The sequence below is a fragment of the Ahaetulla prasina genome, chromosome 1, assembly GCF_028640845.1.
Source record: "Ahaetulla prasina isolate Xishuangbanna chromosome 1, ASM2864084v1, whole genome shotgun sequence".
Taxonomy (NCBI): domain Eukaryota; kingdom Metazoa; phylum Chordata; class Lepidosauria; order Squamata; family Colubridae; genus Ahaetulla; species Ahaetulla prasina.
In genome coordinates this window covers 42,887,566-42,910,938 of record NC_080539.1, presented here as the reverse complement: position 1 = coordinate 42,910,938, position 23,373 = coordinate 42,887,566, and the positions used below count along the sequence as shown (strand labels likewise).

Genomic DNA, 23,373 nt, shown 5'->3' with positions numbered 1-23,373 from the left:
CTTCTGCTGCAATAGATCCACATACTTAATGTATTGTGTTCAAAAAGTTTCTGGTGACACAACCTGCTACATTTGTAGCAATAAGTTTTTATGCAAAAAAGAAATTGGAAAGGCCTCATTAAACACAAAGTTATGATATAAAGAGATATCAAAAGATATTTACTACCATTTTACTATCCTCAAAAAGATTCATGGTAAAAAGTATATATCTGCTTGCTATATCCTATGTTTAGCAATTTTCCATGTAATAAACCAGTTTTTAATATTATATAAAGTGGATGAAATCATAGGAGGAGTAAACTAGCAGTGAATTTCTTCAGTGATATGGCAGGGTTTTTTCCCCTGGAATCAATATATTTATTGATATATCTCTTTGTATATTTTTAGCTGCTTTCTTTAATTAATTTTTAAACTTGGAAAATTGCTTCATTTTAATTGCTTATATAATAGAGGCCAAAATTTGATTAATCTCTGCTATCATCTTCTAGCATAAATAACTATGTACAATCTCAGAATCTCACATTAGATATAACTTGTAACTAGCTATATGTACATGTTTCTCTGTAATGCAAATTAAATTGGTTTCCATGTTTTAAAATATTATCTGACCCTTCCCCAGGGAAGGGTTTATCTCATATATTCCCAGCTATATCCATCATTTGTGGATAATGCATATTTACTGGTATTTGTTCAATCACATCATTATTTCTATACCAGTACTCCACTGCAGCTACAGCTGTCATTTAAGAAAACTAATTGACTTGCAGTAGCAAATAAAAAAAATTCCTCAAGTAGTAGCAGTACTCAAGCATAACTCTTTTAGATTATGCCTAAAGTATTAAATGACATATGATACTTTCATCAACCTCAAGTGCAAGCATCTCTTGATATCCATAATTTGCATTTTGCAACTAGAAATTTCAGCACAAAGGCTGGAGGAGAGGAAAAACACTTTATATCATTTACTTCTTGGTGCAAGCAGTATACTGTGATTGATTCATTGACTGAACGAATGAATATATTCCACCTGTCTCACTATCCTGAGTGAGTCTAGGCAAGTTACAATGATTGTAGGTGCAATTAATATTTTGAAAACACTGGGAGAAAAATGTTTAATAAATACAATAATTGTAAAGCAATTTCTACATTTTAATACCTTTTAACTTCAAAACAATTTACATGTCAACATTGTAGTTCACTACAAGTCCCCCAAAATCAGAAGGTAAGACTTCCTGTTATAGTTTTAATGCTATTTGGTAAGAGCTAACTACATGAAAAGGGAAAAATATAACATTTTGGAATTGATAAAAATTTGTATTTGGGAGACACAAAGAATAATTCGAATTTTGGCTTGAAATCAAAATATTGCAAGGACAAAAATTAAGGAGAAATATATATTTTTTAAATTTTATAACTATACATAAGCTTGCATGTATATAATATAGTCATAAACCACCATGTTAGTCAAATACTCAAAGAGATGGTAGAAATAGATTTAAAATAATATTTCCCCCTTATGATGCAAATCTCAACTATATTTAGAAACTAACTCTCAAAGTTAATATTATCCAATGTTTTAAAGAAAAAAAGGTCTTACAAGAACTTGTTCTCTGATCAAGGGTCATTTTCTTAGCTCCTTGTCCTATTATTTAATATTCTACAGTGTTGGCTCTATTTGTTTATGTTGTACTAACCATTTCCCATCTATTAAAAATGGCAAGTTTTCTTTTGGTTTTTAAGAAAAATATGAATAGACAATCTATCAGTTCAAAAATAGACTTCAATATGGGGAATGAAAGCTTTTTTTTAAAAAAAATGGATCATGGATTTGTCAGCATGTACTTGTAAACTTGTAATTTCAAAATTTGGATAAGGGAGAGCAATCTGAACACTTCACCATTAAACTCTTAACACACACCTGATAACACAATGTTAAGAAGGGGGGGAAATCATACACATGGTACTGGTGAATATGCGCATGAGAAAATAAAACAAGGAATTAGTAGGGAAGAATGGAAATAAATTTAAGTATACTAGGTAAAATAGGCAAAGAAAAAGGCAAGTTTGAATTACTGTACAGGGCCATCTATATTGGCTGCAGAATTTATTTCCATGCAGACTATTTGAGAATAGCCACAGACACACACACACAGTGTATGAAGGGAGAAAAATGATGTTTAAGGGATTATTTTATGAAAGGACCAGATATTTTCCTTTTGAGGCTTTTGTGGTCTTCGTTGTAATAAGCCTCTGTCTTTCAGCCTGGACTTATCAGCAAGGCAGCGGCCAATGTCAGCAACCACCGAAATCGGCAGCAAACAGGGAAAGTGGGGAGGAAGCCTCATTTCACCTCCTTGAGAGGCAGCCAACTCCGCTGAGGCTTCCCTTTCCCGCTTAGAGAAGCGCTGCCGATTTGGCGCCGAGGACCACCTTGGACCTTTCACTCAGGGTTGCCCGTTAAGGAGAAGGGTGGGGACGTGCCCGGGGGCGGGAGAGGAAGCGAGAAATTGATGACACCGCATCCAACCCTCGCCCGCTGCCCTGCCCCCCACCCCCGGTCCCCGCCGTCACGCTTCCTCACGCGCCCACTTGCAGCTGCCGGGCTCCTCCTCTGGCGAGGTAGCGCGCGCGCTGCAAGCTAGACGCCCCGTGCTTTTCAAAGCTCGCCGTTGCTGCGGCTGCTTTCGCTAGAGATTGGCCGGGGAGGGGGTGGGGGGAGGGAGTGAACACTCGGGCTACGTCGGTCTGTTTCCAACCCCCACCCCCACCCCCGTTTCCAGGTTGTTGTGCTGAAGCTCGGGAGGAAGGGGGGAGGGAGCATTGTGTGTGTGTGTGTGAATGTACTGGAGAACCAGCGCCGGAGTGTGTGATGGAAAGTATTACAGGACGGCGGTGTTAACGAATGTGTGGGAGAGTTGTGCAAAAAAAAAAAAAAAGAACACGGGAGAATTCATTATCTGCAAATGGGCGAGAAAAGAAGGGGTGGAGTGGGATTGAAGCCTTACGGAGACATAAATACTCGGTGAAGAACGCGCTGTGTCTCCCAAGCACGACGCTCTTTCTCCAGCTGGCAAGAGCTCTCCAAGGTCTCAAACAGCGCTCGCTCTCCGTTTTGCCAGCCTCGCTTTCTAAAATCTCTCGCGTCCAACTAGCGAGAGCTCTCCAAGGTTTCGGTCAAAGCTCTCCCGTTTTCCCAACCTTTGCTTCCTAAAACAAAATCTCTCTCGTCGAACTATAGCGAGAGCTCTCCAAGGTCTCTCAACAGCGCTCTCCCGTTTTGCCAGCCTTGCTTCCTAAAATCCCGGATAACGCGCGGAATTGAAGGTGCTAAGGAGACCTTCGCACGCAAAAACTGCCCTTCGCTGCTGAATAGCGGCCTCTTCCCCAGAATGAGGGTGTGCGCCATGCAGATGCCAAGCAAGAATTGATCTTGGGATTTTCCACCGCTGCAAAACTCGGCGGTGAACCACAGAGTCCCCCCACCCAAAAAGAGGTCCCAACAAAAAATGCTTTGTCTTAATGAATTCGGATCCATTTGGTCGTCTAGCCGTCTAGTGTCATCTGACAAGCAGCGGAGAGTTTTTTTCCACCTTTGCAGTCAGAGATTGTTTTAACTGGAAGTGTCCAGAATTAGAGCAAAATGTTCATGCCTGATAATTCTGTGTTTTTTCCATGGAGGAAAATTTTTTTTAAAGAGAGGAGGGGAATTAATGAGTGAAAAAACAACAACACACAAATAGATGTATTATATGTAAGAACTTAGGAAAGGATTATATGGAAAAAATAGATTTTCTGAAGAATATTAGACAAAGGATATTAATATATGCATATGTGATATATATATATATGTGTGTGGAGGCAAAAGGTGAAAGTTAACTTTGTATGAAAGAAAAGCTTAATTTGTGTGCAAATGTATGTGAGAGAAGATTAGACAAAGAAGCTAGACTATGTTTACATGAATGTATTCATATGACAGTGTAAGTAATGGAAAAGGAATACCCTTTTGTTGGAAAAAAAATCAGTAACTTGTGCAGAATAGACTGCTATTAGCAAAGAAGGAAGAATTATCCTCTATCTACAGGGACGGTAGGGCTATGAGAATGAAGATTGCACAAGGAATGTCGTGGTGTTTCAGATAAGTGTTGGTGGGTGTGCAAAAAGGAAGAATAGAAAGAATCACTGTGGGTATATGATCCTAATCATGGTGTCCCAGGCAAGAGTCATGATGGCAGAGTGTGAATTTAAAATATATATATATGGATAGTTATGGGTGTTGCTATTAAGATTGTGAAATTTGGAATGAGCATGCATAATAAAGGGGTGGGAGAACTCCAGGGAAAGACAAATGTGTGTATGTATGTTACAGGAATATAATGTTGCAAATATTGTAAAATATCAATGTATCCTAATTAAGGATAATTAAGCAGATGTCAGGATGGGATGAATAAAGACTGAAATAGAGGTCTGGGTAGTTATTGTGCTGAGAGTGAGAAACAGATTGGAAGCAGTTTATGAGCCAAGGAATGGATTCCGTGTATGAGAAAGATATGTTTATGTATGTCTGTGTGAGTGGCTGAATGCAAAAAAAGTAACACAGAACCTGGTGCATCTGAAGAAAGTGACATTGTTTCAACATAAGGACTGCTACTGAGGCAAAAGGAAGAAAAAAATATCCTTAACAGGTTGGAAAAACTTCCCAGAATCACAGTCATGGAGTTCAAGGTTCTGCTAAGACTTTGTGTCTCTCTTCATACTGCAGATCTATTGAGAATGTCAAAATTAGGGATGGATGGGAGTTTTGTGCCTTCCCAAAACCAAAACCGAAAATGGAATTAATCCTTAAATTTAATTTAATTAATCCATTAATTAAATTGAGTTAATAAAATATTCTCTTCTAGGATTTGTGTAGTTATAGCTAATTTGCATCATAAAACTGTGGTTGTTTTCTAAAGGAAAGGAGTGTCTTCAAGGATGGGGTCTGTGACTGTTGTTGGTTCAATGGAAATTGCTTAGGAGAAAAAGTGACCAGTTAGGCTGCCCTCAGAAAGTGGGAAGCTCTGTATGGCTGTATGTTTGCCTGCTCAGCTCTCATGCACATACACATACATGCAAACTAGAAGTGAATAGAAGAAGGGTTCCTATAAATGTCAGCTGAACGAGCTGCTGAACTAAGGAGATCCCTTTTTCAATATTTTTCTTACATTAAATTGATGACAGTGCCTTCTGCTCTCTTTGTGCTGCCCACCTTTCTTATGCCTATATAAACACAATAACAGCTGCAAAATAATACTAGTAACAACAGCCATTTGCAAATTTATTATGGCTGATACAATGATAAACACTCAATGTCTAGTGGTTTGCAAAGCAAGTGTAGCAGATAGATTGTGAAAGATGGACTGCTGATTTAACATGCATGACTTAAATGGACTGTTAAGAGTTTTTGTTTTAAAAGCCTGTGGTCCTTTTTGCCTAATTAATAGATGAGAATACCCATTTCAAAACTCATCAATGAATTTGATTCCCCCACCTTAAAGTAAATTGCTGTTGTTATTATTATTAAAATAGCATTTTAGCTATAAGTTCCTCAACTTGGATATTAAATAAGGATTGAGCAACAGAGATGAAGAAAAAGATAATCAAAAAAGGCAGAGCATTATGGCAATAAATCCAACAATAAACCCTTAATAGCAGGTCATTTTGGCATCTATAGCCTTACCAGCATCCTGCTGTTTTAAATATCAGAAGGATTTTCTTTGGATGCAGGAAGGACCTGGGGAGTACACAAATTACAAGCTGAAATAAAAAGGGGCTGGGAAGGGGGAGGAACTCCCCACACCCTTTACAAAAATACCCTCTGCTGCAAGGAGAGATAAGTGCCCTCATAAAAAAAATACTTTTTATATATTCATTTTCATCTGTTTAATGCTCCTTCCACCATTCTTCAAACCTTCCAATCTAATTATTTTTAGAATTGACTCCTTTAACTATATGTTAAGGCAAACATATTTCTTCCTATTTCTTTTCTTTCTTTCTTTGCTTGCTTATTTGGATTTATTCTATTACTTAAGGGACCTGCAGGTTATACCTCAATTTATATTCATTCTCTCCCTCCCTCCCTCCCTCCCTCCCTCCCTCTCTCTCTCTCTCTCTCTCACACACACACACACACATACACACGCTCTCTCTCTCTCACACACACACACACGGATTCTAAAATGAGGCAGCAACTGGGATTAAGGCAGTTTCTTCTAACGTGTCAGATAAGCAAAGGGGAACAGAAAAGAACGCCCCTTCCTTTCTCTATTTAATGGATCCCAATTAAAGCGTCCCGAAATATAAATCTGCATCCGAAGCATAGCTCCACTTTTCTAGCCCTCCCCTTCACCAAATTGCCACATATTTTACCAATGGAGGGAGGGGGAGGGAAGGTGAGGGGGAAATCAATACGATTGATTCTTAGCCCCCACCCCCAACTCGGCGCATCCGAGCCTCTAAAATTCCAGGCAAGATTTTTTTTTCCTTTCTCCCCGCCAAATATTAATAAATCACTACAAGAAGGCTTTAACTTCCTAATCGCAGCAGCACCGCCGCCACCATCTCCCCCGCTTCGCTTTGCAACCCTCTCCCTTTCCAAAATCCTGCGTGCAAAAACCGTCCCCAGTCCCTTGCGCAGCCTTGACAGTTCAGAATCCCTGCTAAATGGGCATTTCCCGCTCCCCTCCCAGCAACAACACGGACACCTGTCCCTTTCCCCAAAACCAGCTCTGTTTACCTGCGCGGATTATCCTCCTCGCTTGTAAGGCGTTGGTCCAAGAGCATTTTTTCCCCGTTAGGTTCTTTGAATAAGGCAGTTCGGGGAAGCAGAAGCTGAAGCAGAAGGGGTGGGGGGGTGGGAGAGAAAGAAAGTGCCGTCCCTCGCCTTTTCAGCAGCGTCAGGCTAGGGCTTCTATCTATCTCCGGGAGTAAGGGAGGAGAGCCGAGAGAAAGGAGGGCTAGCGGAGACCCACGTGACATCTCCTTGCTGTCTGTCTGCCGGAGGAGGGAGGAGCTGTTTTCTCTGCAGCGTCGTGGACAGGAACCTCTCCCTGCACGGCGGCCTCCGTCCTTCCACCGGCGTCCCTTCAGAAGAGAGCGCGATGGGGCTGGCGCCGGATAAAAATGAAAATAAAATAAAATTATTCCATCTCTTTCCCAACCCACCGACCCACCCCCTCCCAGCCAACCCCGGCCTTTCTCTATTTCAGGGGTGACGTGATTCTTCCTCTGACAGGCCCCTTCCCCAAGCCGTTCTGGCAGGGATCGGGCCAGCGCTGCAGGTAATGAGGAAGATGGAATCCTCGTGGGTTTTCTCTGGAGCCGGGAGCCGAAGAGTTAATTGAAAGTGTTTGGGACAACACTCTGGAGTAGGTGGGGTGAATGCTTAATAATGTCATTTTTATTCTGAAGAAGATGAAGTCGAAGATGCTAACAAGGGGCGATATCCCTCAGTATGGAAGATTCCTCGACCAGTCTTTTTTTCTCTCTCTTAAGCTCTAGTACTCCTAGGGAAGAGGGAAGCCTGCAAGAAGGGAAAAGCAGGCTTTTTAATCTCTTCCAACTGTTGACCTCCTCTCCTTACTGCTTTTCTTTTTATATAAAGTAAATAGTTTATATAAAGTAAATAGTTACCTCTCTCAACTTGCTGTGGGTGATACAGGCTGCAGGGTTGGTTAATCAAGAGGATCATCCGTAACCCATTGATCGTCACTGTTTCACATACAATGAGACCAAATTAGTTAGACAAAAATAAAACCTAGGAGGCCACTACCATCTCCTGCTTCTCTTATACCCTGACTTCAAAGAGAGGAGCCAGAATCTTGCAGGGTTCCCATAGAGGCAGCCACTACTCCATCAGATAGTATCTGCTCCCGCATTGCACAGAGCATCCCCAATAACTAGGATGGAAATCTGTCCATAATGCTCCCCAGGAATACTTAGGTGAGCAACTACCAAGAGAGAAAAGTTAGGAACAGATGCTATCGTTTCATCCAAGAATGTCCTCCCCACAAGGATTAGGGGCACTGGTGAAGAGTCTTTAAGGATTTCTGTTGGAAGATCTCATTCCCTAGTCCTTTCCAGTTTCTGAGAATAAGAGTTGGAAGGGACCTTGGATGTCTTCTAGTCCAACCCCCTGCTCAAGCAGGAGACTTTATACAGTTTCAGATAAATGATTGTCCAATCTCTTCTTAAAAGCTTCCAGTGATGGAGCACCCATAATTACCGACGGTAATTATCTGGAAGTAATTGTTTTCACTGTCAGGAAGTTTCTTCTTGGTTTTAGTTGGATCTCTCTTTAATGATCCTTTGCTCATTACTTCTTGTCCTGTCCTCAGGTGCTTTGGAAAATATAATGACTCTCTCTTCTCTGTGACAGCCCCTCAAGTCCAGTTGCTTTTTGAAAAAAGCACCTTTGGGTCAACCATGACCTGGATGATTTTATAAAATGAAGAAAGCAACTCCTATATTTGGAGTATTCTGAATACTACTGTAGTATTTCAAATTATTTTGCAATTTAAGACCTAATCTTCAGCCTCTAATCCTGAAGGCACCAGAGACCAAGTGTGACTCTTTTAAAAAAAATTCATCAATGTGTCTGATTTTAAGGTCCTTCTAATGAGTAGGAAATAGGTCCAAAGAGCAAAGGATCCTGCCTGAAACAGAGCTTATACAATTTTCTAGCATTCAACAAGTTGCCTCCTGGGTTGCGTCAACTTCCTGACCTCCGGTCTTTTAAACACGTGCTCAAGACTTTCTTATTTCACCGTGCGGGACTAGCTTGATAGGAAATTTTAAGTGGGGGTTTTAGAGTGGTTTTGTATTGTTTTAACTTTATTAGGCCATTTATAATCAGTTTTTAATTATGTTTTAACTTTTGTCTTGTATATGTTTTTTATTGGCTGTAAACCGCCCTGAGTCCTTCGGGAGAAGGGCAGTATAAAAGTTTAATAAATAAATAAAATAAATAAACTCTTTGATCTGTGAAATCAAATCCCAAACAAAGCAAAGGCTCACTTCTTCAAAATCATTTTTAGTAAAAGTCGCAAAAACAATGCTGTCTAACAAATATGCCTTATATATCATATGTGTACATACACAGAGTATTACTACTTTAATAGATTGGGCAAACAGTATGTGCATATACCTGAATTCAGCAAAGCATTTGTCCAAGTTTCTCATGACATCCTCATTAATAAAATGGAAAAATATAACTCATAAAGGTACCATAACCAAATGAATGACCACTCCCAAGGGAAAGTTTCAGAAGTCTCCATATCAGATTTGAGAGTGCTAATTCAGTGCCATAGGTCCCTTTTTTGGGTTTTGTACTAGTCACCAGTTTTATGGATGAAGGAATTAAAGGGATGAACATTCAAATTTGCAGATGACACAAAACTAGGAAGAGGAGAAGGGAAGGGAAGGGGAGGAAAGGAAAGGAAAGGAAAGGAAAGGAAAGGAAGACACCGGTAGGGGATGGGGACATTTAGCTTCCCAGTAGTACATCTAAAAAGGATACATAAGTTAAAAGGGCAAATGCAATCTAAAACAGATGTCAACAAACTGAAATAAGTTCATAGGAAAACTACAAAGATAAATGACTTTGTCATTTGATTTTCTTTCATAAATGAAAGGAAATCAACAGTATAAGGAACTGTTAAAGAAACTGGTTGTTTATCTTACATAAAACACTGAGAGGAGATACAATAGCAATCTTCAGGTATCTAATGGCTATCATATAGAAAAATAAATTGATGGTATATTTCCCTTCACTGAAAATTTTCAAATGGTGCTAGGACAGTTATCTGTTGAATTGCTTCAGCAGATCCTGAATTGAATAGAAGGTTAAATTAGTTGAACTCTGAAATCCCTTTCCAACTCTTTGATTGTATAGTTCTGTATTAAGTTGACATTGTTCATATCCGCAGCAGAAAGAAGAAATGTCTGCTTAGCTTTAAGCTACCACATTAAGATCTTAGAATAGAAAGTAATTGGTTTAGTTTGGCAGATGTTCTGGTCCACAGAGTCCTGGTTTGATCAATTCTGGGCAACTTTCACCAAGATTGGCCTTAAACACTAAATATGGCTCCATATTTAATAATGTCCCTGACCTAATGTTTTCTTTTATTTATATCCTTTACATGGATTTATAATTATGTTTACACTTGTATCTGTCTTAAAATACATGCTTGACAAAATAAATAAAATAAAAATAAATATCTCTAAAATGCTGGACCAAGTTTAATAAACAACCTATTAATCTTTGATAAGATTGTCTTGGCATTTAAAAGTTGTGTGGAAAGTCAGCTTCTTTCCCCAGGTTTCAAGGGAGGAGACCTAATCCAGTTTCATACATGAAATCCAAATTTATTTTATTAAATCTGATTTTTCACTCAGCATTAGATTTTTCCAATTTATATATTCATTTGTAAAATTTACCTCAGATAACTCTGGATGGCTTATAATACAGTTAGAAGCCACCCAGAGTCGCTTGACAATGACAGCATATAAATGTAATAAATAATAGTAATAAACACATTGCAAAAAGTAAATGTATAAAAGTACTGAATGTTTCATTCTGTCCTGAGCTGTCTTGTGCTTTTAGACTAGTACTGCACCTCAGAATTGCAAATCAAAGGTCTCAATTCATAATCTAGTTTCCTTCTCATTTATCAGGATTTAGTCTCTTCTTTGTCCTACCTGTCCCTTAAAAGCATAGAGCACAATTTCCTAATGTAGGTGTGAAACGGAATTGTTTCACCCTTACAACTTTTTAAATAAAATATGCTAGTTAATTTCTGTATTTTAGGCAGTATTGATTTTACAATCACTCAAGAATCTAGGATGATCATTATTTAACAAATTTGCACTAGTCTCTGAAAGATTATCTAGTCTAGGAGTGTCAAACTGGTGGCCCTTGGGCTGGATGCATCATGCACAGGCCATGCCCACCCCAGCTCTGCGAATAGGAAAAACGTGAAATGTCACATGATGGCAACATGCCATGGCGAGTTTGACATCTGTGATCTAGTCAATCTCATGAAACTGAGGGTAGAGGACAGCTTTCCTTACCTCTTTGCCAACAAATCCAGTGGTTTTCAAGTCAATGCAATTTTCTTGCCAACATTGTCAGAGGTGGTTTGCCATTTGTCTACTTTTTAGGGCGAAGACAAAATGTCTGGTCCAAAGTCACCCAGTGGGCTTTCATACTCAGGTGGGACTGGAACTTGGTTCTCCATGTTCCTAGTCTCTGTTCCTAGTCCAGAACCTTAACTATTACTTGCCCACTAATAAATATTAAATATGTACTTTAAAGAGCCAGTTCTAGAATGGCTTACTGGTAAAACCAATCAGTAATCTTACGCAGTTTTTCAAATATATCAGTAAGAAGAAGAAACAGGAAGTCTTCTTTATAGTATGATCACAAAGATGGCAGCAAAGATAGTACTCAAAGGAAGACTTATTTCTTTTTTACTTACATATGCCAAGCTATGTGGGGGCTGCCTTTTCACTTTTTTTCTTGCCAATAATTTAACAAAAACATAAAGAAGGTTATAGCTATATTTTGTGATCTCATTTTCTCTGAGAAACAATTTTCATTCTGAGCATGAAAAATTGTGGGGTTTTTTCTTGGTAAATCCATAAATTGGATGGGAGATATACGGTAAATCTCTATAAGGTAGCAGTGAAAATATATATGGAATACTTGCCTTATATTCTAAAGAACTGCTGTGAGCCTGGATAGATAATACTAGATTAAATCTAGTATTGGTCAAATAATATAGTTGCTATAAAATTGTTTTCCATGTTATCTATTCCATTGGACTTTGAATATGGAAATGAGGAAGAAGTACCAACCTCCATTTAACCATATATTTATTTAGCATGTTAATTGTATTCTACAGTCAGAACTCGTGCAATCTGTACTTTTTCAAAGGAAAGACAGACAAATATTTGGGGTTGTAATTCTGCAACTCCACATAGAAAAGGATAGTATAAAGGGATGTCTATAATCCTAGGAATGATAATACCCTCTTTCCCTACTATGCTCAATATGTTGCTGATGTATGTCTGAATATAACATTGTTATTATATATAGATTGAAAGTATGGTATTTCTGAATCTCATGTGCAAATGTTTAATGTCTGTTGTTCCCTAAACTCCTGTGCATAGCTACATTTCCGTTTCTGCTGGAAGCAGTTATAATCCAGGGGCTCAGGGAGAAGCAGAGTTGGATGGTTGAAGATCAATCATGGAAAGGCTATGTTTAGAATGTTTGAACACATGAATCACAACTTGCCAGGATGGAAACAGCATATTGGTTGCAGAAATACCAGGCATGGAATCTTATAATAGAACTCAACAGCACGTTCTTCTCTTCTCATTGCTAATGGGGTTGTGGTCTTTGTTTTCATTATACAAAATTATTCTTTATTGTATGGTGCAGTGGTGGGTTTCAATTTTTTTTACTACCATTTCTGTGGGTGTGGCTTGGTGGGTGTGGCATGATTTGGGGGTGTGTGACTTAGTGTGCATGACAGGGGAAGGTTACTGCAAAATCCCCATTTCCTCCCAATCAGCTGGGACTTGGGAGGCAGAGAATAGATGGGAGTGGGGCCAATCAGAATTTTTACTACTGGTTCTCTGAACTACTCAAAAGTTGTTTTTTTTTTTGTTTACATTTATACCCCGCCCTTCTCCGAAGACTCAGGGCGGCTTACAGTGTATAAGGCAATAGTCTCATTCTATTTGTATATTTTTACAAAGTCAACTTATTGCCCCCCCAACAATCTGGGTCCTCATTTTACCTACCTACCTTATAAAGGATGGAAGGCTGAGTCAACCTTGGGCCGGGCTCGAACCTGCAGTAATTGCAGGCTTTGTGTTCTTAATAACAGGCTTTACCAGCGTGAGCTAAACCGGCAAGTTCTGGTCAGAACCTGCTGAAACCCACCTCTGATATGGTGTAAGGCTGTGATAGCGATCCTATGGCATGCGTGCCAGAGGTGGCATGCAGAGCCCTTTCTATGGTCACGCGCACTGTTGCCAGCTGGCTGTCGCACGTTCTGGAGTGCCGGAAACCCAAAGACCAGCTGGCTGGCACGCACATGCGCATCGGCCATCTGGTCTTCAGGTTTCTGGGACTCTGGCATGTGCACTTTCTGGTTTGGGCACTCGGTGCCGAAAAGGTTTGCCATCACTGTTGTAAGGTAATAATAACTGATACTTTTAACTGAAGTCCAAGTAAATAGCATTGCATGACCAGCCTGGGAAGTGTCCTTTGAGTTCAGACAACTTATTTCTGAGTAAATAGAAGGTGATTCGAATTGATTAAACATATTTGTGGCTGCAACTAAATGCTACTATTTGTTTTGCTTTGTTTTAAAATTATAATTATACACGTAAAATGTGAACTATCCTCACAACCAAATTGAAACATTTTTCCAGATCATATTTTTTTCTGCCCCACAACAGAAACTTTAAAATAATATTCAGAAAACTACAATTTGCACTGTTGCTACTGTGACTATTGTGCAATAACCATTCCATAATTTTATTTCTATAACAATTGTACTTAGGACTATAATGCCGTTTTTAAACAACCATTCACTGTGACAAGTAGCCTTAGGTTGCACAGTAATTGAAATTGTGGTGTTAGTTGTCAAAGCTAAACTGCAGGTTTCCAAAAGTGGCTCCCTTTCCCCTTTTTTCATGTTTCCAAGAACTCATACCAATTGTTGGAGGTTCAATGAATTTTTGCTTCAGGCAAATGCACACATGAATTTTCCTGATGTTTCCAGATTTTAGGAAGCTGAAATTATGTAAATGGTTCACAGTATGCCCAGAGAGCAAATTAGCATGGTGCACGGATATAAAAAGTGGTATGCATGCACTGCAACTAAAGTGTGAACATTCAGCACTTTTTAAAAATCTCATTTACACACAAGAGGAAGCTGCATTTTACTGTTTTGTTTTGTTTTTAAATTGCAGTCTTTGTAAATGCTTCCTATGGCCACTTTATACCAGTTTATATAATGCAAACATATATAATAAATATTTGAAAATTCAATCTACAGGCTTCACTAGGCTGCAGCATCAGTTGCCTTGTGATATTTAAGAACCTTTGATTTTATGAATGTTTGAGCAGAAATGATATAATTCTCCCAGAATTTCAACTGGGCATTATAAACCTCATTTAGAAAATAAACATTGTTTCAGTGGATGTAGAGCGATAGCTTCTTGTTGTTTTGTGGTCTATTTTGTTCTCTGCTGTGCTAAAAACTACATTGCAGTTTCTCAACCATTTCCCTTTGGGTTTTCCAACCTCATTTTTAGAGTAGGGGACATTACAATTTTTTGTTGGGGCTTAATTTATTGGTGGAAACAGTAGAAGATGCTACTATTCCTGCTCTGTGGTACCTGTCCTTCCATCATTTTGAAGTCACCTCAGCAATCCATATTTCTCAATGGGAATTTCTTCCTTTGGAATTTAACTGAAGTGCAGGTAGCCAAGAAAACTGCCAAACACTAGAAATATGATATTACAGTAAAAAAAAAAAAACCCAGTAGATTTACAGGTATCTACACCAAAATGCACTGAATCCTTGAAAATTTCACTGAAATTTTGAAAGCAATTTCTCTTTTATTAAATCAAATGAGAGTTGGTTAAAACAATGAAGAATAGTGTTTCTGCACTTAAAAAGAAAACCCCTATCTTTCCCACTAATATTGTAGATCAACAGTTAATATATGAGAAACAATGTAAGTATAAAAACCTTAAATAATATTAAATCACAATATATAATGAGGTGAAGATGATTCTTAGTAGGAGATTTCCTTGGAATCATATTTCAGCATCCAGTAAATTAAACATCAAGGACTACTATTATATGTTTCAAGTTCATTTGCTATACCTGTTTATATATAATGAACATTCCTTACAAAATAATCATAGATGTTTCTGCAAAGTTGGAATACCCCCTTGCACCCCTCCCCTCCCAAATAATTACCACTGATAAATGATTTACCTACACCAAATATACCTGCAAAATAGTGGCAATAAGTGTGCAAAAACACATCAGACTTCTTTTCCCATCTGGGCATTTTTTTATGGATTAGATGAAAACTGTGCTGTTTTCTCATTTCTAAAATATTGAAATATTTTAAAAATATTTTCAATTACTGTTAACTTATCAAAGTGTAGCTAATCATTTTGTTTGTTGTAATTCTAAAATATTTTATGGTTTCTTATATTTGTGAATCATCTTGAGACACACTGAATGTTTGTTGGATCCAGATAGTCTAGGACCTTTCTTTTTTCATCAATGTTGTGTCTGGGAAGGTTAAGGGATTGTGTGTAATATACTTTTATGTCATTTTGGAACTGAAAGACAGTGACTGGCCCAAAGAATAAAGGCACTACAATGGATGCATGACGTATGAGTCACCCTTATTCATGGTTTTGAGTATGTTGATGCAATGTGAAGGTGACTGATAGTCCAAGGCCAACATTGGGACTGGCCAGAAGTGTTGGTTGAGGTTAGCTCTTTTTGCTAGAAATTTACCCCATCCCCTAGTTTGCAACAGTTTATGTGTCCTGTCCCCCTCCTCAAACTATAAAGTATTTTTTCCCTTATAACTATAATCATATAAACTTTCATCCTAAATATTTGAACTGTCTAATCATTTTGATCAGCCTTTCTTCATCCTTTCTTATTCTATGACATTATTTAAGAGAGAGAGAAGTTAGTTTCCTATTTCAGTGTTACATGTTGCTTGACATTATTTATCAGTTGGTAGGAATACCTTTCTTTTAGAATGTGAAGTTCAAGAAGCATTTGAATAGCTGAGTCATATTTGAAGATTTTAAGCCCTAGAAAATTGCTATCATAGTGAGAGGAGCAATAATAAGTACAATAGTTCTGACTCCTCAAATACTAGGTCTGTCACCCTCTACAATTTGTACCCATCTCATGCAGCTGACAGCCTGCTCAACTTGGGTTAGTTCTACATGCAGCGTACATGATCTGCCAGCATGTTGAACCATTTGGCAAAATTACATTAGCAGTAAAGATTCTGTGTTGTACACTTTTACTCTGTAACCCATGGAGAAGTGTGGAGGACCATAGGGCACTCAAGAGACAGAAGGAGCAAATCTACCCCCACTCTCCCAAAAAATATTTTACTAATACAATCCAAATACTAAATATGACTTGTTATGTACTTCTGAAATACTTTGACCGAAATAACTGAAATACTTTGGCCACCTAATGAGAAAGAAGGACTCACTGGAGAAGAGCCTAATGCTGGGAAAGAGTGAGGGCAAAAGAAGAAGGGGACGACAGAGAACGAGGTGGCTGGATGGAGTCACTGAAGCAGTAGGCATGAGTTTAAATGGACTCCAGAGGATGGTAGAGGACAGGAAGGCCTGGAGGAATGTTGTCCATGGGGTCATGATGGGTCGGACACGACTTCGCAACTAACAACAACAAATGTACTTCTTGGAACAGAAAAGTAGGCAACCTAGTCAGGGGTACTTACCTTTACTACCGGTTCGCAGTGGGATCATGCACATGTGCAGAAGCTTCCTGATGATGTCAGGGTTGGTGGGGGGAGCTTCCCCTAGTTTTACTACTGGTTTATAAGAACCAGTCAGAACCAGGGGCAACCCACCACTGAACCTAGTGTCTTCCACATGTCTTATAAATTCCCCAGTCACAAATGGGATTAATGGCACATCTTTTTTTTTAGAGTAAAATGAACAAATAAAGTTCTGTAAGCCCCCAACAGCATGGCTCACATCATGATACTGTGGCAACCATAGATTGAATCCTCTGGAGTGAATCAACTTGCCTGTTCCTGATTTAAAAGATTAATCTTCATACTGTTTGGACTAAAAAGAAGGCTGTTGTTTATAAAAGATATGGGAATCCTTTCTCATGGTAAAAAGCAAGACATAAACCCATTTGATTGGTATTTCTTTTATTAAAGAATACTTTTTCTTCCATTCAGTTGTGTCTGATTCTCAGAGACTGCCTGAACAAGTCCCATGGGTTAGGTTTCTTGGCAAGGTTTTTCAAAAGTGATTTACCATTGCTTCCTTCCTACGGCTGAAAGAAAGTGACTGGCCCAGGGTCACCCAGTTGGCTTTGTGCCTAAGGCAGTTTACAAAAGAGACAATGTGATGATGTCTTTTACTATATCTGGCAATTGCTATCTAGCACAAAGGTCTCCAACCTTGGCAACTTTAAGACTTGTGGACTTCAACGCCCAGAATTTCTCAGCTGGCTGAGGAACTCTGCGAGTTGAAGCCCACAAATCTTAAAATTGCCAAAGTTGGAGACCCCTGATCTAGCAGCCCTTCATGGGATGGTTAATTATGTTCTAGGTAAAATCATTCAGTAGAGATACCATCTGGCAATTATTACCAATTATTAACATTTATTTATTTATGTTCCCCCTTTATTATTTTTCTAAATAACTCCAAGCAGTAAATATACCTAATAATCCTTCCTCCTCCTATTTTCCCTACAACAACAATCTGTGAGGTCAGTTGGATTGAGAAAGAGTGAATGGTTCAAGGTCACCTAGCCAATTTTCATGTAGTTATTCAAATTTGCTAAAGTCTAGATTCTATTTGGGCAAGGTCTTGTGTGGTGACTATATCATCATCTTATTGTATTATATGGGATTCTTCTAGGGCTGTAACCCTAGAGAAATGGATTACAGAATATCTTTGGCTACTCATGGGTTAGATTTTTGTTCCTTTGAGCAGCTGAAAGGGGGTAATAGTTCATTGGCTCCAGGATGTTATAAATGCTTCCACCCTTAAAGAAGTTAAGAGGCCTCCTTGAATTGAAAAATATTAGTTCCATTTTTAGTGAAGTTTGTTGGGACAGTGGCTTGGGGCCAAATGCAAAGCAGCCCAGAGGAAACAAATTATCCTTCTGGACCACAGTACTGGGTTGCATTCTGCAGTGGTTCATTCTTTCTCTTCCTTTTCCTCTCATTGTCCTCCTCCTCCTCCTCCTTCTCCTCCTCCTCCTCCTCCTCCTCCTCCTCCTCCTCCTCCTCCTCCTCTTAATGAGTGGTTACAGTCAGTGGTATTAAAGGAAGAGGGAGCAATGCAGTGGTTATTTCCTTATGGGGTACTGCAGAGATCAGCTCTCTTTCCCATTATTTATCATTCACTATTGTGGGAAGAGATGTGGTAGTTTGAGATCCAATAACATTAGTACTGTATGCTGATGATTCCTAGCTTTGTATCATGACCCCAGGCTCCACTTAATATGTTGCCAATGTTTTGTCCTGCAGTTTGGAGGCAATGGGGGGGTGTAGTGGGGAGAAGAGACTCAAGTGAATCCTAGCAAGATGGATAGGCTTATATAGTGCGGCTTTAGGATAGTCCCAATAATAATTCTTGATAGAATTGCACTACCCTTTCAGGAGTAGATATATGACTTGGGGGAGGGGGAGTGTTTTCCTGGTATTGCTGAATCAGCAGGTGAAAGCTGTGGCCAGGGTGGTCATTGCCCAACTTCAGCTGGTACACTAGTTGTAACTTTATCTGAGATTTGATTTATCTGAGGGCTATGTTACAAAGTCTTATGGTTTTATCACCAGCTGCTCCATTTCATCAACTGGATAACCTACATAGTATAGTGGCACACAGACTCTGGGTATTATCTGGACCATGGTAGGTTGAAGCAAACTAGCCTTAGTCACTTTGATTAATACTTCTTCATGGAGAAAATATGGATTCACAGCAACATTTGTTTTAATTCACTGTGGTATTCTTTTAGGTTTGTAAATAGAGAACTCTGTAATACACTGACAATATTTTTATCTATGTGATCATAGTCAGAGGACAGCAATTGATGGCTAGACTTTAACCCTATAGCAGTTGAATCATTGGGATCTAGTCTATTTCTAATGCTGTTTAATATTAGTATTAGGCTTTTGAGAGTGATTAATAGGACAATTGCAGTGAACTTTCATCAATAAGTTGATTAAACCAAAATCTATTGTTCAGTGTTTCCTGAATGTGTAAACACTTTGTAGCCTTGATTGGTATCTGGATGGAGTGCAAGATGTAGATCTTTGGAGAGGTGAGAATGTTTGTAAATATTTCCTCAGATTCAGTGAATTATCCAAATATGAGAGCCAATATGTATGAAGTATTAAAAATAGTTATTAAGAACCATTTACAACTGTATATTCAATTTGTTAAATGAATCTGTATAAGCTAGTTTTATATTAGGTTGTTAGATTTTTACAAATATATTTTATAATTTCAGTGTCAAATGGAATTCTTTAATTACTTGCAACAGTAACTGGACAAAAGGATCAAATAGGAACCACAAACTAAAGTCAAAATGATTAACAATAATGCCAGTGTAGCATAGTGTTTAAAACCCAATGAACTCAAAACTGAAATTCTCTGTGAGGTGAAAGGCAAACACCAACATCCTTGTGAGTAAATCACAGCTCCAGATTATGAGTGACTTTGAGCTTGCTAAGCACAAAGTCTTCTCTGAAGAAAGGATAGCTGGAGAAGAAGTTCGATGGAGACAGTAAATACCAGAGGATGACAAAGAAGCCTGCTGAGATTACTCTGATCAGATCTGAATGAACATAGTCCACTGCCATTTTATGTTGCTTGGCCAGGATTCAGCTCATTTTCCAGGCACAGAACATTGGAAAGTCTTTTTCAGCAGCATGAAGGGGTCAGAGACTTCTTAAGTAAGGAATTGGCTACATGCTGACAGCTAAGGCTGGAAAGGCACACTGAGACTGTTAGTGCAAAGAATAGGAGAATAAGTCTCAAACTGCTGCATCCATACCCGTTTACATCCTTGATTTTATATTTTGAGAGTTACTTTTAAGTATTTGGTTTGAACTGCTGAAAATTTCAGAGTCTATCTTTGTTGACAACCTGTCTCCCTAGCTGGTCAAGCATCTGGGGGGAATAAATTTAGGAAGATTTTCTAAATCTTTGGAGAGAGACTAGTGTTTGCTTCCTGTTACTGACCAGTCAGTTCCACACCTCTCTGTATACAAGGATTTCTGCTACTCTCTAGGTGTCAGCAGTGGGGTTTGGAAGAAGCCCTAGCTAGTGGCCCATCCACAAAGTGCAAGCAAATGATTCATGAAAATAATGCCCTAGAAAAGCTTTTAGAGTTCCCAATACTTAAAGCTTTATGCATTGGTGAATCAGAGTTACATCTCAAAACCCAAGCCTAATATAGATTGGTTTAGCAAAAGTTTCTTGATATGACAGAAAAGATGCAGAATAATAATAAATCAGAATGACCCTTCTGATGAGGAGACTTTTAAAGAAGCCAGTCCTGCCTATAGACTAGGCTGCATACAGAGTAGATACCATAGCCATTTTGCAAGCCATCATGCACCCGGAATAATCTTGGGAATATAGAGCACAATGGGAGCCAGTATACCAAAATTAACTGGAAAGAGAAAGGTTTGCCAGAGAGGAAAGGCATCAGAATGATCCTGCTAATGAGCAAAGGCATCAGAAGCAGATGTCAGCTATTTTGGCTCTGCAAATGGGATGCCCTTTCCTTAACCCCTCCTGCTGTTCCACTGCCACAACCTTGCATAGAAATAAAGCTGGTTAAGATGGGGGAGAAGACACTTATTTAAGGATATGACGATATCTCAAGTAATTGTGTTCTCTTTGCTGACGATGTCAAACTATTTAACACCACAGACAATATAGCTATCATTCAAAAAGACCTTGATCATCTAACCACTTGGTCTAAAACTTGGCAACTCCAAATCTCAACCAGCAAATGCTCAGTCTTACATATAGGAAAAAAGAACCCAAACACTAAGTACATACTAGATGGATATCACCTTACAGATGACCCCCATCCCATTAAAGACCTTGGAGTTTTCATGTCAAATGATCTAAATGCCAAAGCCCACTGCAACTACATAGCAAAAAAGGCTCTAAGAGTTGTAAACCTAATCTTGCGTAGCTTCTTTTCCAAAAACACTGCACTACTAACCAGAGCATATAAAACATTTGCTAGACCAATTCTAGAATACAGCTCACCTGTTTGGAACCCTCACCACATCTCTGACATCAATACAATTGAACGTCAGCATATTAAGAGGCTCTGCGCATGCGCAAGATGGCAGCCTAGCCGAAGTTCGGAGACAACGAGGATTATGTGAGGAGGGGGATGGCGGCGCCCAGGCGGCCTGCCGAACAGCTTGCGCCCCCCGGTTAGCCGTATCATCTTCTGGACAGCCGTGGGGGAGGTCTTGGGACCTCCCTGGACGCGCGGCTGCCGAGACCAGGGCTGCGGAAGGGCGAGCTACGAACGGCGGCCATTTTACCATCCGGCCGGGCAGGAGCCGAAGAAAGTAACAACTGGGTAATGGAGGAAAGGACGCCGGGACCCAGATGGCTTGCCGAGCGGCTTTCGCCTCCCGGCCAGGTATACCATCTTTCGGGCAGCTGGGGGAGAGGCCTGTGGGCCTCTCTGGACTCCCGGCTGTCGGGAATGAGACCGGGGATGGGCGAGCGGCGAATGGCGGCCATTGGACAACGGACGAGGCCGCGGCTTGTATTTAGTTGCTGGGAAGCCGCGGCTGGATTTCTCTCCCTGACATCCAGCGTTCTCGGGCTATTTCGGAGAATTTTGGGGGCTTACCAGCTCTCCTTGGTTCCCCTGGTCCTGTTTTGGATTTGGTGGACGGCCATGGGGCGAAGGGCTGTGAAGGATCCCCCTGGTGGCCCCTGCTGGAGGTGTCCCGGCCTAGTTTGGCCTGGTTGGGCCCAGCTAGGCCTGCTTCTTCCCGGATTAGGAAGTTACATTACCATCTGTGACATTGTCACGCATTTGTTATCTTGCACTTTGTATGGCCGGCCGGAGTTTTCTGGGTTCGGCCATCTTTGGAACTTCCCGGGAGGATGAGTGGAGACCGACTGTTGCAGTGGGACTTTATCTTGAAACATCTATTGTGGAACCATCTACCTCGGAAATAGCTGAGACGCCATGGTCGGAGAGAGGAATACCACCTCTATTAGATTATGGATTTTAGGACTGAGCTTGGTGCAGAGTAGTAATAACTTTCTACCATCAGACTACATCTGCTTATTGTACTATCTTGTGTCAGCGTTAAGCCAGCCACCATCCGAAGATATTCTGGCAGATGGGTATCCATTAGGATTTGGCATTACATCCTGCCACCCCAGACATTATACTACTACCTCTCGCTGTCTTCTTTCTCCTGCTTATGCTTGTGAACATTTATGCGATATTCTGCCTTGGATCTCTTGCGCCTGCAGTGCCCCGCCTCAGGAATGGCCCGCCGCATTATCAAGGGCGGCCTCAATGTGGTCTTGGGACCCACAGAGGTGGCATCGAAAAAAAGAGCCTTTGGGGTTTTAGATAGGGCTTTTTAAGGGGTGGGAGGGGCAGGGCGGGTGTTGGGGTAGCCCGTCGGGTGGGGAGCCAGTCCTTGCAGCGTGCTCGCGACGGTTTTTAATGGGTTCGGAGGTTAGGGGAGATTGCGTTCCTGCTGGTGAGGGTGGTCTGATTAGCACGGTAAGTGGGAGGGGCAGATATGGCGGAAGGGGGGGACCATATCGTTTTGGGGGGTCGCGCGGTCAATGTTTGCAGGCGATCGCGCGCCCCGATCCCCCGTCCTTTTCCCGTTCCCCCGGTGGGCGGGACCCTCCGGGCCTGGGGCCTCCGCCGGGGGTACGCAACGCACGGTCCGTAGTCAATAAGGCCCCTAATACGATCTTATTCGGGGGGCCGCTGCGGATCTTATAGGCGTTACGGAAACCTGGCTGGGCACGGAAGGGGGTGTGCCCCTTGTTGAGATGTGCCCGCCAGGTTTCCGTGCATTCCATCAGCCGAGGGCCCAGGGCAGGGGTGGAGGGGTGGCGGGTGTGATTAGGCAGAGCCTAGAGCCGAGGGAGACCACTGTTCCTCAGATTGCTGGGTGCGAATCCCTCTTTGTGAGATGGGGTCATAGGTGTCAGGTGGGATTACTGATCGCGTACCTGGCTCCTTGCTACGTGACAGTCGCCCTGCCCGAGCTCCTGGAGGTGCTGGCCGGGGTGGCAGTTGAGACCCCCAGACTTTTAGTCATGGGGGACTTTAACTTGCCATCTTCCGGCTTGTCATCGACAGCAGCTCGGGAGTTCATGGCTTCCATGACGGCCTTGGACCTGACCCAAGTAGTTGATGGCCCTACTCACATTGGGGGTGGCACTCTGGACTTGATTTTTGTCTCTGGTCAGTGGTTGAGAGATCTGGACTTGAAGGAAATAGTCATTGAACCTTTGTCATGGTCAGATCA

At 40.6% G+C, this 23,373-nt stretch overlaps 1 protein-coding gene across 3 annotated transcripts in view; it reads right to left on the bottom strand.

Annotated features, from left to right (window-relative positions):
- Positions 1 to 6,987, bottom strand: part of NRXN1 (neurexin 1) — a 1,023,581-nt gene extending 1,016,594 nt beyond the window's left edge. For 2 of the 3 annotated variants that reach the window (XM_058164968.1, XM_058164970.1), the window contains exon 1: positions 6,773 to 6,984. The gene's annotated coding sequence lies outside the window, so the exon portion shown is untranslated. Of the gene's footprint in view, positions 1 to 6,772 lie in introns of all 3 variants that reach the window. The other variant, XM_058164969.1, reaches the window with a different exon arrangement.
- Positions 6,988 to 23,373: the final 16,386 nt, after the last annotated feature.